Below are 12,443 nucleotides of genomic sequence, written 5' to 3'. Positions count from 1 at the left end.
ATGGATTCTTAATATTCATAGATTTCAGTGCTTTAAAAGGGATGGGGGGGGGAGGGGAGGAGGGGTGGCATTACTGGTCAGGGATACTATTACAGCTACAGAAAGGGTGGGTAATGTAGCAGGATCCTTTTTTGAGTCAATATGGGTAGAAGTCAGGAACAGGAAGGGAGCAGTTACTCTATTGGGAATATTCTATTGGCCCCCAGTAGCAGCAGAGATACCTAGGAGCAGATTGGGAGGCAGATTTTGAAAAGGTGCAAAAATAACAGGGTTGTTATCATGGGTGACTTTAACTTCCCTAATATTGATTGGCACCCGATTAGTTCCAATGGTTTAGACAGGGCAGAGTTTGTTAAGTGTGTCCAGGACGGATTCCTGTCACAGTATGTTGACAGGTTGACTGGGGGGAATGCCATACTAGATCTAGTACTTGGTAATGAACCGGGTCAGGTCACAGATCTCTCAGTGGGTGAGCTTCTGGGGGACAGTGACCATTGCTCCCTGGCCTTTAACATTATCATGGAAGAGGATAGAATCAGGGAGGACAGGAACATTTTTAATTGGGGAAGGGCAAATTATGAGGCTAAAAGGCTAGAGCTTGCGGGTGTGAATTGGGATGATGTTTTTGCAGGGAAATGTACTATGGACATGTGGTCGATGTTAAGGGATCTCTTGCAGGATGTTAAGGATAAATTTGTCCCAGTGAGGAAGATAAAGAATGGTAGGGCGAAGGAACCATGGGTGACAAGTGAGGTGGAGAACTCGTCAGGTGGAAGAAGGCAGCATATACGAGGTTTAGGAAGTAAGGATCAGATGGGTCTATTGAAGAATATAGGGAAGCAAGAAAGGAGCTTAAGAAAGGGCTGAGAAGAGCAAGAAGGGGGCATGAGAAGGCCTTGGTGAGTAGGGTAAAGGAAAACACCAAGGCATTCTTCAATTATGTGAAGAACAAAAGGATGACAGGAGTGAAGATAGGACCGATTAGAGATAAAGGTGGGAAGATGTGCCTGGAGGCTGTGGAAGTGAGCGAGGTCCTCAATGAATACTTCTCTTCGGTATTCATCAATGAGAGGGAACTTGATGACGGTGAGGACAATATGAGTGAGGTTGATGTTCTGGAGCATTTTGATATTAAGGGAGAGGAGTTGTTGGAGTTGTTAAAATACATTAGGACGGATAAGTTCACAGGGCCTGACGGAATATTCCCCAGGCTGCTCCACGAGGTGAGGGACGAGATTGCTGAGCCTCTGCATAGGAGCTTTATGTCCTTGTTTTCCACGGGAATGGTACCGGAGGATTGGAGGGAGGCGAATGTTGTCCCCTTGTTCAAAAAAAGGTAGTAGGGATAATCCGGGTAATTATAGACTGGTGAGCCTTACGTCTGTGGTGGGAAGGCTATTGGAAAAGATTCTTGGAGATTGGGCATTTAGAGAATCATGGTCTGATCAGGGACAGTCAGCATGGCTTTGTGACGGGCAGATCGTGTCTAACAAGCCTGGTAGAGTTCTTTGAGGAGGTGACCAGGCATATAGATAAGGGTAGTGTAGTGGATGTGATCTACATGGATTTTAGTAAGGCATTTGACAAGGTTCCACACAGTAGGCTTATTCAGAAAGTCAGAAGGCATGGGACCCAGGGAAGTTTGGATAGGTGGATTCAGAAATGGCTTGCCTGCAGACAGCAGAAGGTCATGGTGGAGGGAGTACATTCAGATTGGAGGGTTGTGACTAGTGGTGTCCCACAAGAATTGGTTCTAGGACCTCTAGTTTTCGTGATTTTTATTAACGACCTGGATGTGGGGGTAGAAGGGTGGGTTGGCAAGTTTTCAGATGACACAAAGGTTGGTGGTGTTGTGGATAGTGTAGAGGATTGTTGAAGATTGCAGAGAGACATTGATAGGATGCAGAAGTGGGCTGAAAAGTGGCAGATGGAGTTCAACCCGGAGAAGTGTGAGGTGGTACAATTTGGAAGGACAAACTCCAAGGCAGAAAGTACAAAGTAAATGGCAGGATACTTGGAAGTGTGGAGGAGCAGAGGGATCTGGGGGTACATGTCCACAGATCCCTGAAAGATACCTCACAGGTAGATAGGTTAGTTAAGAAAGCTTATGGAGTGTTAGCTTTCATAAGTTGAGGGATAGAGTTTAAGAGTCGCGAGGTAATGCTGCAGCTCTATAAAACTCTGGTTAGGCCACACCATATAACCATATAACAATTACAGCATGGAAACAGGCCATCTCGGCCCTTCTAGTCTGTGCCGAACTTTTACGCTCACCTAGTCCCACCGACCAGCACTCAGCCCATAACCCTCCATTCCTTTCCTGTCCATATATCTATCCAATTTAACTTTAAATGACAACATCGAACCTGCCTCAACCACTTCTGCTGGAAGCTCGTTCCACACAGCTACCACTCTCTGAGTAAAGAAGTTTCCCCTCATGTTACCCCTAAACTTTTGCCCTTTAACTCTCAACTCATGTCCTCTTGTTTGAATCTCCCCCACTCTCAATGGAAAAAGCCTATCCACGTCAACTCTATCTATCCCCCTCATAATTTTAAATACCTCTATCAAGTCCCCCCTCAACCTTCTACGCTCCAAAGAATAAAGACCCAACCTGTTCAACCTTTCTCTGTAACTTAGTAGATGAAACCCATGCAACATTCTAGTAAATCTCCTCTGTACTCTCTCAATTTTATTGACATCTTTCCTATAATTCGGTGACCAGAACTGTACACAATACTCCAAATTTGCCCTTACCAATGCCTTATACAATTTCAACATTACATCCCAACTACTATACTCAATGCTCTGATTTATAAAGGCCAGCATACCAAAAGCTTTCTTCTCACCTGGAGTACTCTGTCCAGTTCTAGTCACCTCACTATAGGAAGGATGTGGAAGCATTGGAAAGGGTACAGAGGAGATTTACCAAAATGCTTCCTGGTTTAGACAGTATGCATTATGATCAGAGATTAAGGAAGCTAAGGCTTTACTCTCTGGAGAGAAGGAGAATGAGAGGAGACATGATAGAGGTAAACAAGATATTAAAAGGAATAGATAGATTGGACAGCCTGTGCCTCTTCCTCAGGGCACCACTGCTCAATACAAGAGGACATGGCTTTAAGGTAAAGGGTTCAAGGGGGATATTAGAGGAAGGTTTCTAACTCAGAGAGTGGTTGGTGCGTGGAATGCACTGCCTGAGTCAGTGGTGGAGGCAGATACACTACTGAAATTTAAGAGACTACTAGACAGGTATATGGAGGAATGTAAGGTGGGAGGTTATATGGGAGGCAGGGTTTAAGGGTCGGCACAACATTGTGGGCCGAAGGTCCTGTACTGTGCTGTACTGTTCTATGTTCTATGTTCTACGTTCTATGTTCAACGTGGGGCAGAGACTGAGTTTGTAGTTCTGGCGGAAACAAAGGATGTTGGGATTGGGGATGGTGGTGTGCCGCAGGAGGGGTGTGGGACAGGTGGCAGAGAAGGAATACCAAGGGTGGTGGGGTGGCGTGGGTGCAGACACACCCAACTCTGAGAGACCAGACAAGGGCATTTGATTACAATCAATTGATTTATCAATTGTTACAGTATGTCTCTCTGGTGTTTCCTGCTCCCTGCCCTCTCATTTCCCCTTTTCCCAACTATGATTCCCCTCTCCCTGTCCCCTTCTCACAACAGAGACACAACAGAGTTTATCATCACTCACTGATGTCATAAAATGTGTTTTTTTTGCAGCAACAGTACAGTGCAATACATAAAATTACTATAGTACTGTGCAAAAGTTCTTAGGCACCCTAGCTATATATATGTGCCTAAGACTTTTGCACAGTACTATATACATTGTGTTTTTTTAAAGTTATTCTATTTCTTACCTTATTGTGGATTATTTTGTGCTGCATCGGATCTGGAGTAACGATTATTTCATTCTCCTTTTACATTCATGTACTGGAAATAACATTAAACAATCTTGAAACTTTATGTAACCAGGTGACTGTCGGATCTAATTCAGTATCGTTAAAAGCGTACTTAGGTATCCATCCGGGTAATGCTAGAATAGTTGTCTGTGCCTTTAAGGGAGACAGTGATGTCATTACATACGCGCGGGATAGTGGGGAGACCATTTTGCTTTCTGCTGAAGACGTGGTAAGGTGTTGGAAGTAGGCTCTTCCCAGAGTGTGCTGGGCATGGTGAGGAAAGATTTTCTCGAGTGAACGACTCAACGCTGAATCGCGTGGCTTGGACAAAGTTCCTCACCATCCAAGTAGGTCAGTCTTCCTGTAATTCAACTACCAGGCAATATCTTGTAAAAGTTGTGTCAAAGTGTACCTTTTGTCTAACTTTATCGCATCAGGACTGATTGTGCATGTAACCGCGTAACGTGAATGTTTAGTCTCTGCTCGAAAGTTCAGCACGTGTGTACGTCTTAGATGAGATGTATTCACTTAGATTTTTCACTGTTATGTATAAGATGCAGGGTGGGTGGGATTCTAATGTTGTTTGTATTGTGTTCCTTCAGGATTGTCACTACTGTATTTGTACCGTATTAGTTCTGGTATTTTTATACTGCATACGAAATTCTGTCTGTACACAAAGGTGTGAATCGGAAGTTAAACTGAGATTGTAACAGCAAGAACTGGTTGTAAATTGTTGGTTTTGTTTCACAACCCTCTTCTGGCACTTAAACATCGAAAACCGATAAAGGAATTAAAACCCGAAAAAGTCTTTGTTGTCCTGAGCGTGTACTTTTCCCCAGACTACATTTAATATAACATGTACTCAACTAGGTTAATTGCTCAAGTGTCTGGAATAGGCTCGTATACACAACATACTGACCCACATCAAAATTATGACAAGGCTGACCGCAACTCTAAACTTCAGCCCTACAGCTGAAGAAACCTATGGTGCAAGAAAAAGTTGAATCAGATTATTAACTGTCTAAGAGGAAGGAAATGCAATCATCACTCCTTTCTTTCTGGTTATTAACTAGTCAGAAATTTCCTCTTAAATGATGTCATTTAATCCATCAGTGTGGGTTTTCCATTGAAATTCATCTCTTGGATCATTTCTAGATCCTGGAAAATGATATAAAATTCATTAACTCTGGAGACAGAAGCCCAGAATCTAGAAGAAGTAGGACAGAGAGATTCTGAGGGTCTCAGTACCTATTAGTACTGGTTCCTTAAGGTTGTTATATCTGGGGAAGTGATGGGGACAATCTCCCATTACCTATTAAATGCTCCCAGTGGCATGTGCCTCAAATAGCCTCTGACAACCAAGTCCAGCTCCTGGCCTTCATGTGTGGCTTAGCTACTAAGCCCAGGGGAACCATTTCTACTGACAGGAGAAGGGGCAAAGGTGGGCAACTGGCACCTTAAAACCAGTCGTTTCAGGCAGATGGAGATCATCAGACATTTTGGCAGCTCATCTAGGAGAAGCAAAACTCTGATCGCAAACCTCCATTGCCCTGCAGCTATATCCACTCATGGGGCAAGCTTCAGGAGCAAACCCCAAGGGAAAGTTCCAGAACTGGAGTCCCTAACTACATTGAGTTCAACGCTGACTGGCAACTCCCGTGATGCTATTCGTATCAAACTGTATCAGTCTCTGCCGTTCCTTTGGGTTCATCAGATGCATGAAGAGGGAGAGTTTATACATTGGCAACAGCTTGCTCCCCATATTGTATTGCCCAGGCTTGCATATCCAGACAGCTAGGATGCAACATCCATGTCGATCCTGACCAATGGAGCCCACACTCACTGACTCACACTTGTTAGCACTGAATCTGGGAGTGGGAAGTGAGAAGTCGAAGGCTGGGAATTCTTGGTGGGTAGGAGATGTTGGAATGGAGATATGGTTTAGGACTTTGGAACTGATGATATCTAGACAATATAGGAGTTGGAGTAATCTGGCTTTACAATGTGAGGGTGGGTGAACTGGGTGACAGATATCAAAGTCCTGAAGCATTTTTGGGGAAGACGTTCAGAAGTTTGAATAAAAGAAGCTTAAATCATTTCAGATCCTTAGTTCCCCATCTAGCCCATGCATCATCCATCACTAAGGTCCTAAACACCCCTCATTGTGTCTTTGGAGTATGTAAAACCCCTTTCATCACTTCTCTATCACTACCCAAGTCCCAGTCTTACATCCTACCCCAAAACAAATAGCTCTACTCTTACTTGATTCAGAAAATCATTCACTCATTAAAACCTGTGACTCTTTGTTAAGCAAAACACAAAGAAAATTATCAAACTAAAAGGAATTTTCTACATTTTTCAGATCCCTAATTCCCAAAAGATGCATCAAAAGAAATAAAAAAAACATAATTATTCATCCATGGGAAGGAGAAGAAATCCATTCTCAACAAGCAATTTCTGTTATAAGTTTAAAGGAATGCCATAGTATGGGATTGTGGTGAATGACAGTGGTAGGTAGTCACAAACAACACCACTATGCCCAGAGAGAAATGCTAAAATTCAAGGGAAAGTATGATTCAAAATCAAAACCAAAGGAAATTACTTTCATTATGAGACAGCCGTCATGTCTAGATGCTGGAAAATTCTACAACCTGTGGAACAAATAGAGGGTTTTGAAAAAAGAACAGAGGGTTCAGAAAGTAGCTTTCCATGGGCATGTTTCAAATTCAAGCCCACTGTGTTAAATAAATGGGGAAAAATAGCAATTTAGTACTTGGTGACATATGTGTACTTTGATAATGAACTTTGAACTTAGAGTTTTGAATACTTCTGTTTTGTTTTGAGCAGGATTTTTTTTAATGTCTTTCACCAAAGGTTTTCCTTGCATATCCAAAGTTTGTACTCTGAAGCAAGAAGAAATATGAATAATTAATTAAGTAAACGATTCGACACTTTCCACTGATCACCATCCTGGCATTTATCCCTGCAAATAGAAAAAATACATTCACCTCCTCCCTCACCTCCATTCAAGGGTCAAAATAGTCCTTCCAGGTAAGTCAAAACTTCACTTATGAACCAGCTGGTGTCATCCACTGTCCCTGGTGCTTCCAATGCAGCCTCCTCGACATTGGTGATCCTTGTTGTAGATTGGGGGAGTGCTTTGTGAAGTACCTTTGTTCCATCTGCCAAAAACCAGAATTTCCTGGTAGCCAACTATCTTAACTGCAATCCCCATTCCCATTCCGACATGTAGGTCCATGGTGTCCTCTACTGCCATGACGAGGCCACTCTCAGGTTGGAGGAGCAACACCTCACATTCTGACTGGGTAGCCTCCAACCTGGCACATGACCCTTGATTTCTCCTACTTCCGGTAATTTTTCCCCTTCCCTGCTCCCCTCTTCTTCAATTCCCTACTCTAGCCCCCTTACCTTTTCCCTTCTCCTTACTTGCCTAACATTTCGCCCTTATGCTCTTCTGCCTTCCCTTTCTCCCAGGCTCCAAACTCCTCTCCTATCAGATTAATTCTTCGCCAGCCAGTTACCTTTTCCACCTATCACCTCCAAGCTTCTTACTTCATTCAGACGCCCCCCCCCCCCACCCAATTGGTTTCACATATCTTGTTGTAGCCTGGACTTCTTCTCCCCCACCTTCTTATTCTGATTTCTTCCTCCCTCTTCCTTTTCAGTCCTAATGAAAGGTCTCAGCCTGAAAAGTCGATTGTTTATTCATTTCCATAGATGCTGCCTGACTTGCTGAGTTTCTCCAGCATTTTGTGTGTCACTCTGGATTTCCAACACCTGCAGAATATCTTGTGTTTTTGGATAATTAATATGGTTTATTACATTCTAGTTGATCGCTACATTGCATTAGATTTATGAATTGGGTTCACGTAATTCAATTTGTAGACTTTGAGCAACAAAAGAAAAGTAACAAGGCACCATGTTTTCTCATATTGCTGGATCATTAGGGAGTCATGATATTCTGCAGATGCAAGAAATCTTGAGCAACATGGACAAAATACTAGAGAAACTTGGCATGTTAGGTAGCATCTATGGAGGGAAAATAACATTCGCCGCCTTGGACCAGGACCCTTCATCAGGACACAGCTGCTGCCTGACCCACTGAACCAAAAGTCAAAGTAAGGTTGATCGACATTTGCACAAGTCCATTGACTCCTGATGAGGGGTTTCAGCCGGAAACTTTCCCTGTTCATTTCCCTGCATTGATGCTGCCTGACCTGCTGAGTTCCATCAGCATATTTATTTATTTATGTATTTAGAGATACAACATAGAAAGGGCCATATGGCCCAACAAGCCATGCCGCCAGCAACCCACCGATTTAATCCTAGCCTAATAACAGGACAATTTACAATAACCAATTAACCTACTAATCAATAGTTCAATAGTTCCATTTGGTATAAAAGAAAATATACAATATACAACCTGAAATTCTTACTCTCTGCAGACAGCCTTAAAACAGAAGAAAAACCCCTAAAGAATGAATGACAGAAAACAAAGCACAAGAACCTCAAAGCCCTCTTCCCCCTTTCCACGCACAAGAAGCAGCAAGCAGCATGAACCTTTCCCCTCCCTCTTCCCCCACTTATTCTAGCTTAAAGACAAACTGATCGGTGTGTCTTTGGAATGTGGGAGGAAACTGGAGCACCTAGAGCAATCCCACACATTCTAGGGTGAGGACGAACCATCTCCTTGAAGAGGACACTGGGATTGAACTCTGAATGTCTCGGGCTGTAATAGCTTTGTGCTAACCACTATACTACAGTGACACCGTTTTGCATGATATTTATTTACATATTCCCCTCTTGGTAATAATTCCACCTCAACACCTTGAGGAGAAGTCACCTTGGCTTTTCACTACCCTCCCAATCTTCCCAATTAGTTAATTTGCCAAATCGTGAAACCACAGGTGTGAAGAGGAGGGTGTTACTGTTACCACACACTACCATAGGGAGTGTCACCTAAATTCTTGGAATTTCCTAGAGCACAGATAGAACATTTAATGCAAACCCAATTTCCTCCCAATTGAATATTAGATAGAGTGCCCTGACACCAGATTAAAACAAAACTGAAAAGAGACTCACTAATTTTTTTTGAAGATCTTAGAAGGGGAGCAGCACAACCCCAAACTTGATTAAGTGATAACTATTCATTTTTCTCGTTTTTCACCAAGATGATCAGATCTAGTGAACCACGTCACCCAAGCTCCATCGTAGATGAGCACATCCTCTTTCCTACAGAGGTTGGTGGCAAGAGTGACATGGCAGGCAGTGACTCCTGTACCAAAAGTGCCCCATGGCAGTTTGGACACGTCAACATCACGTTCTCCAAAGTGGCTCTGCAGCTCTTTCTCACTCTAGATCCTTAGGGTCTCTGGGTCTAAGAACTCCATGAAAGGGATAGTGATGCTGCCTGGGACGTGGTCGGATTCGAAAGCTAGTGAAATGAGGCAGAGTGGAAGGTAAAAAGTTTCCCAAAGCAAAGCATTTTGCACACTTGAAATATCAAATAAAAAACAATATTTTATTTATTTAGAGATATAGAGATATAGCCCAGCGAGTACACGCCACCCAATTACACTCATGTGATGAATTAACCTACTAAAGGATACGTCCTTGAAACGTGAGAGGAAACCAGAGATCCCGGAGGAAACCTGCACGGTCATAGGGAGAACATACAAACTTACAGATAGCATTGGAATTGAACCCAGGTTGCTAGCTCTATAACACCATTATGCAAACTGCAGGGCCACCATGCCACCCCAGATTAGGTAGATGAGGCTGCAGAATCTAAAAGCAGGTTTAGTATCACCGACATAACGTCACTAAAGCATAAACACAAAATACTCTGCAGATGCTGGGGTCAAAGCAACACTCACAACACGCTGGAGGAACTGACGAAGGGTTCCGGCCCGAAACGTCAACCGATCTTTTCCACGGATGCTGCCTGACCTGCTGAGTTCCTGCAGCGTGTTGTGAGTGTCATTAATGCATGTTGTGATCATTAAAATAAGTTTATTGGAATAACAGAATGGTGTAGCTACCTTCCCCTTCCCTGGGGCCTCTGCACCAGCCAGTCTGTGTTGCTGTTGAGATCACTACCACAATGCTTTAATGGGCTGATGCTATTCTCTGAATACTGTTAAGTGATGCATTGGGAGATGTGCAAGAGTGACTGAGGTCCTGTGAGGAATCACGCAGGTCCTGCTTTGACATTTTTTTTTCTGGAGTAGCCACCCTTAACAGGATGTTAGCCTATTTTGTGTTTTTTTTTTGTATGTGTGGGGCCACCAATGAAGCATCAGTATCAAATGCTCTCAATAAAAGCACAATCCATCTTCTAGGTGGAGGGTTAAAAATTTCAGGGCAACAGATTTTTTATTTCTTGCAAACTCAAAGGAATCAAAACTTGTTTCATTATTATTTTAACCATTTTTCATTTCAACTTTTTAAAATGTTTGTTATGTTAATGATTTTCTCTAAAATTGCAACATTTGAAAGTTTGAAGTAGCTTTCTGGCCAAAATCCTGAAGTGTGACCTCAACTGAAAATTGAATAATAAGTGAGAGGAAACTTGCTGTCCACAGGCACTACCTTCTGCAGTCTATTTACATCCAAATTTAGATATTACAACCACATATAAGCAGTGACATGAAGGCGTTCTTCCAAATATTGGGGTAAGTCATAGAGTCATAGAACACTACAGCACAGTAACAGGCCATTTGGCCCATCTCATCCATGCCAAACCATTAATCTGCCCAGTCCCATAGGCCTGCACATGGACCATAGCCCTTCATATCTCTGCCATCCATGTACCTATTCAAATTTCTCTTGAATGTTGAAATCAACCCCACATCCAACACTTGCAATGGCAGTTTGTTCTACACTCTCACCACCCTCAGAGTGAAGAAGATCCCCCTCATGCCCCCCTTAAACATTTTATCTTTCACCCTTAACCCATGACCTCTGGTTGTAGTTTCACCCAACCTCGGTGGAAAGAGCCTGCTTGCATTTAGCCTAGCTATACTCCTCATAATTTTGTATACCTCTATCAGATCCCCCCACAATCTTCAACGTTCTAGGGAATAAATTTAAACCTTTCCCAATAACTCGGGTCCTCAAGTCCCAGCAACATCATTGTAAATTTTCTCTGCACACTTTCAAACTTATTTACATTTTTCCTGTAGGTAGGTGCACACTATACTCCAAATTAGGCTTCACCAACATCTTATACAACTTCAACAGAACATTCCAACTCCTATATTCGATACTTTGCCTTATGAAGGTCAATGAGTCAAAAACGCCCTTTATTACGCTACCTACCTGTGACGTTTTCAAAGAATTGTGCATCTGTATTTTCTGATCCCACTGTCTACCACACTCCTCAGTGCCCTACCATTCTCTGTGTAAGACCTACCCTGATTGGTCCTATCAAAGTGCAACACTTCGCACTTGTCTGCATTAAATTCTATCTGCCACTTTCAGCCCATTTTTCTAGCTGGTCCAAATCCCACTGCGAGCAATGATAGTCTTCCTCGTTGTCCATCACAGCCCAAATCTTGGTGTCATCCACAAATTTGCTGATCCAGTTTACCATATTATCATCTAGATGACAAATAACAATAGACCCAGCACCAATCCCTGTGGCACACCACTAGCCACAGGCCTCCAGTCAAAGAAAAAAAACAGCTACTGCTAATCTCTGGCTTCTCCCAGAAAGCCAATGACTAATCCAATTTACTACCTCACCTTGAATGCTAGATGACTGAAATTTCTTGACCAAGCTCCCATGCAGGACCTTGTCAAATGTCTTGCCTTCATGTAGTCAGCATCCACCGCCTTGCCTTCATCAACATTCCTGGTAACTTCCTCGAAAAACTGTGTAAGATTGGTTAGACATGACTTGCCACACACAAAGCTATGTTGACTATCCCTAATCAGTCCATGTTTATCCAAGTACTTATATATCCAGTCCCTTAAAATGCCTTCTAACAGCTTTCTCTGTGTAGATGTCAGGCTAAATGGCCTATAATTTCTTGGCTTATTTTTAGATTCTTTCTTAAACAATGGAACAATATTAGCTATCCTTCAATCCTCTGGCACTTTACCCATGGCTAAGGATGTTTTAAATATCTCTGCTAGGGCCCCTGCTATTTCTGCACTAGCCTCAACAGGGTCTGATGGAACACCTTGTCAGGCTCTGGGGATTTACCCATCCTAATTTGCCTCAGGACACCAAACACCTCCTCCTCTGTAATCTGTATAGGGTCCATGACCTCACTGCAGCTTTACCTCACTTCTATAGATCGTGTGTCCACCTCTCGATTAAGCACAGATGCAAAATAATCCATTTAAGATATCCCCACCTCGTTCAGCTCCACGCATAGAATACCACTCTGATCTTCTAGAGGAGCAATTTTGTCCCCTGCTGTTCTTTTGCTCTTAATAGATCTGCAGAAGCCCTTAAGATTCACCTTCACCTTCTCTGTCAGTGCAAATTTATGCCTTCTT

The sequence above is a fragment of the Mobula hypostoma genome, chromosome 11, assembly GCF_963921235.1.
Source record: "Mobula hypostoma chromosome 11, sMobHyp1.1, whole genome shotgun sequence".
NCBI lineage: Eukaryota > Metazoa > Chordata > Chondrichthyes > Myliobatiformes > Myliobatidae > Mobula > Mobula hypostoma.
The sequence above is the reverse complement of the archived record's forward strand: the minus strand, read 5'-3'. Positions refer to the sequence as shown.